At 45.1% G+C, this 4829-nt stretch overlaps 1 protein-coding gene across 3 annotated transcripts in view; it reads right to left on the reverse strand.

Moving 5' to 3' along the window:
* Positions 1–4829, reverse strand: part of PLEKHA8 (pleckstrin homology domain containing, family A (phosphoinositide binding specific) member 8) — an 89880-nt gene that overhangs the window by 63741 nt on the left and 21310 nt on the right. The window lies entirely within an intron of this gene.

A 4829-nucleotide genomic window follows, 5' to 3' on the forward strand; every position in this document is an offset into this window, starting at 1 on the left:
ACTGCACGCTCCGCCACCCGGGTTCACACCATACTCCTGCCTCAGCTTCCCAAGTAGCTGGGACTACAGGCGCCCGCTGCCACGCCTGGTTAATTTTTTGCATTTTTAGTAGAGACTGGGTTTCACCGTGTTAGCCAGGATGGTCTCATCTTCTGACCTTGTGATCCGTCCGCCTCGGCCTCCCAAAGTGCTGGGATTACAGGCGTGAGCCACCGCGCCCAGCCAGAGGTATGTATTTTTTAGTCACATGATTACAGAAGTCTGGAAGGATAAGCAACAAAGTACACTGATGACTCTCTAGGTAATAGGATTTACAAAAATAAAAGATTTGTATTCTATTTCTTTCCTAATACAGTACCAGTAGTCTGTGATTTTTACTTTTTCTAAGACGAATAATTAGGATGTCCTGAACGTTACTGTTATCACACGCTTGCCTTCCTCTCTTCTAAGAAAAATTATCCAAAACTTAGAAATAAGGCAACAAAGATGACAAGGTCCTTTCAACAAATGTCATACAGAGCACCAACTAAGAAGCCTGTCTAGAATCCTATGACCCTTAGGAAAAGGTAACATTGTTTGACTTACTATTTAGTATTGATCCATTGAAATGAGGTAATCTTAAAACATTCAAGGCTTAACTACATTCACTTCAATATTGGAGAATTTCAGGGGACAAACCATATGTAGTAGAAATATGCATCTTATCTAGTCCTCTCACACACCCTATATTCTAGTCAAATCACTTATTTGCTGTATTTCTGTCTCTGAACTTTTGCTCCAATTGGATCTCTTCATAAAATGTCATCCCGGCCAGGCGCAGTGGTTCACACCTGTAATCCCAATACTTTGGGAGGTCAAGGTGGGCGGATCACAAGGAGATGGAGACCATCCTGGCCAACATGGTGAAACTCCATCTCTACTAAAAATACAAAAATTAGCTGGGTGTGGCAGCAAGTGCCTGTAATCCCAGTTATTCGGGAGGCTGAAGCAGGAGAATCGCTTGAACCCCAGGAGGCGAAAGTTGCAGTGAGCGGAGATCTTTTCTGAGACTCCGTCTCAAAAAAAAAAAAAAAAATCATCCCTGACTATCTCTGTGTAAACCTTGTCTTCTCAGGCCTCCTCAGTCAGATGCAGTTCTTTTCTTTCTCTGAAATGCCATAGCCCTCTAGGGATACATTTCTCTCATGGGACTGCCATGGCTGAGGAAGCCAGAGAGAAGGCAGAGCCCCACGGGCTGCTCAGCTACAGACATCTGATGGGCCCTTGGGGTTTGATTCACACAAACCAAGTGGGTAGGACACCAATGGTATCACTTTATTACGTTTTAATAGGAGGCTACTGCACTTCCTGGAGCACCCCCAGCCCAAGATCATGGAACAAGGAACTACACTGTAACCAGAAGCCTGAATAGTCAGCACTAAATCTATGTGAAGGAGTTGGGTAAGTAGGCAAGATATTTCGCTCATGATTTACTTAATCAGAGTCTGCTTTTCCAGAAAGCGCAATACTCAGGCCTGCCAGGTACCATGTCTCTTACTTCTTTAAATAAAACTAACACTAATTCTCAGCATCCACTCTCCCATAATATCTGAACTTGTCTTCTCACCAAAGATAAGTAATCTTGTCTTAAACTATGGCTTTTGCTCTTCTTATTACATTTTATATAAAGGACTTCTTTCCCAGAGACCTAGACCCTTTATTGAGTGTCAGGAACCCTTAGGCCATATCTCTACACTAGCAGCTGGCAAACTTCTTGGGATGAACTTGTAAATTTTTATTTCAGAAGGTGATGCTGGCAAGGCATGGTGGCTCACAGCTATAATATTAACACTGTGGGAGGCCAAGGTGGGTGGATCACTTGAAGCCAGGAATTCCAGACCAGCCTGGGCAACAATGGCGAAACTCATCTCTAATAAAAATACAAAAATTAGCCAAGTGTGGTGGCATACACCTGTGGTCCCAGCAGGAGGTTGAGGTGGGAGGACTGCTTGAGCCTGGAAGGTCGAGGCTGTAGTGAGCCATGACTGTGCTACTGCACTCCAACCTGAGTGAGAGTGAGACCTTGTCACAAACAAACAAACAAACAAACAATGTGATACTTCTAGACCTTGGCTTCAAATTCGACAAAAATTCAACTGTGAAGGCCACCACTCCTGTACAAACATTACAACCTGAAAAACCAAATCAATCCTCAGACTGTATCTTGTTGGGCAGAGAATCAGTGCTCCAGGAGTCAGACATTATTGGTGACGTTTCAGCTCTTTGCAAAAGTGTTTATTTACATTCTAGGCCACCTCCCCTCACTGAAACAGAAGAGTCAATTTCTGAGAACCTGAGAAAAGGAAGAGGTCTTTGAAATCACACAGTCCAACCAGCATATTTTATAGATAAGGAAACCAATCCCAGGTAAATTAAGTGACCTAATTAGGGTCACAAAGGAAGTACACAACAGAGCTGGGAAGAAAACTCTCTTTCTATACTGCCCCTTAAGGCATGAAAGCTCCCAAACCTTGGCTCCCCACTCCCAGAAAGTTGTCCTGGTATAGAACAACAGCATCTTTTCACTCCCATGACGCTGGCTGGTGTGAACACCTCAACTCCCATGATGCTGGCTGGTGCGAACACTCCCCAAATCCACCATGACTTTTGTGTAGAAAGCATTTAGAACAGCCTCAATTACTGTATTTTATCAAATTTAGGACCCATCTGTATTTGTCAGTGTTATCCAAAGAAAAAGAACCAGTAGGGTGTTAGGGTGTGTGTGTAAAGATATTATAAGGATGTGTGGGTGGGTATGTGTGCATGTAATGAAATTGTAAGTAACTGGCTCATGTGACTAGAGACTGAGAAGTCCCAAGAGCTGCAATCAGCAAGCTAGGAGAGCTCCATGCTAGCAGGATAAGTTCCATGCTAGCAGGCTCAAGACCCAAGAAGAACCAATGAAAGCTAGAAAGGCCAATGTCTCAGCTCAAGGCAGTCGCAGGAGGAATTCTCTCTTACTCAGTCTTGTTGTTCTCTTCAAGTCTTTCACTGATTGGATAAGGCTCATCCACATTAGGAAGGGCAATCTACTTTATTAGGTCTATTGATTCAAATGTTAATTGCCTCCACAACATCCTTCCAGATCCAACCAGAATAAACCATCACATCATCGATTTTAAGACACACCGTTATTTTACATGACACAAGAAAGAAAAAAATTCTACCAACTAAACAATGACATAGCACAGGTTTCTAAGATGCTTCTTGATTTCACGGTTGTTGAAATGTGAAAAAAGACCCTGATCCGGGAGCAAGATGGCCGAATAGGAGCAGCTCCAGCCTCCAGCTCCCAGCGCGAGCGACACAGAGGACGGGTGATTTCTGCATTTTCAACTGAGGTACTGGGTTCATCTCACTGGGGAGTGCCAGACAATCGGTGCTGATCAGCCGGTGCAGCCTGACCAGAGAGCTGAAGCAGGGTGAGCTATTGCCTCACCTGGGAAGTGCAAGAGGGAAGGGAATCCCTTTTCCTAGCCAAGGGAAACTGAGACACACAACACCTGGAAAATCAGGTAACTCCCACACTAATACTGCACTTTACCAAGGGTCTTAGCAAACGGCACACCAGGAGATTATATCCCACACCTGGCCGGGAGGGTCCCATGCCCATGGAGCCTCCCTTATTGCTAGCATAGCAGTCTGAGATCTAACTGCAAGGCAGCAGCGAGGCTGGGGGAAGGGTGCTTGTCACTGCTGAGGCTTAAGTAGGTAAACAAAGCCACCGGGAAGCTCGAACTGGGTGGAGCCTACCGCGGCTCAAGGGGGCCTGCCTGTCTCTGTAGACTCCATCTCAGGGGACAGGGCATAGCTAAACAAAAAGCAGCAGAAACCTCGGCAGAGGTAAATGACCCTGGTCTGACAGCTTTGAAGAGAGCAGAGGATCTCCCAGCATGGAAGTTGCAATCTGAGAATGGACAGACTGCCTGCTCAAGTGGGTCCCTGACCCCTGAGTAGCCTAACTGGGAGACATCCCCCACTATGTGCAGACTGACACCTCACACCTCACATGGCTGGGTACACCCCTGAGACGAAGCTTAGAGAACAAGAATCAGACAGCAACACTCACTGTTCAGCAATATTCTATCTTCCGCAGCCTCCGCTGCTGATACCCAGGCAAACAGGGTCAGGAGTGGACCTCAAGCAATCTCCAACAGACCTACAGCTGAGGGTCCTGACTGTTAGAAGGAAAACTAACAAACAGAAAGGACACCCACACCAAAACCCCATCAGTTCGTCACCATCATCAAAGACCAAAGGCAGATAAAACCACAAAGATGGGGAAAAAGCAAGGCAGAGAAGCTGGAAATTCAAAAAAATCAGAATGCATCTCCCCCTCCAAAGGAACGCAGCTCATTGCCAGCAACGGATCAAAGCTGGACGGAGAATGACTCTGACGAGTTGAGAGAAGAAGGCTTCAGTCAATCAAACTTCTCAGAGCTAAAGGAGGAACTACGTAACCAGCGCAAAGAAACTAAAAATCTTGAAAAAAGAATGGAAGAATGGACAACTAGAATAATCAATGCAGAGAAGGCCATAAACGAACTAACAGAGATAAAAACCATGACACGAGAAATATGTGACAAATGCACAAGCTTCAGTAACCAACTCGATCAACTGGAAGAAAGAGCATCAATGATTAAGATCAAATGAACGAAACGAAGCGAGAAGAGAAGTCTAGAGAAAAAAGAGGAAAAGGAAATGAACAAAGCCTCCAAGAAATATGGGATTATGTGAAAAGACCAAATCTACGTCTGATCGGTGTGCCTGAAAGTGAGGGGGAAAATGGA

This window comes from Mandrillus leucophaeus, unplaced genomic scaffold, assembly GCF_000951045.1.
Source record: "Mandrillus leucophaeus isolate KB7577 unplaced genomic scaffold, Mleu.le_1.0 Scaffold128, whole genome shotgun sequence".
Taxonomy (NCBI): domain Eukaryota; kingdom Metazoa; phylum Chordata; class Mammalia; order Primates; family Cercopithecidae; genus Mandrillus; species Mandrillus leucophaeus.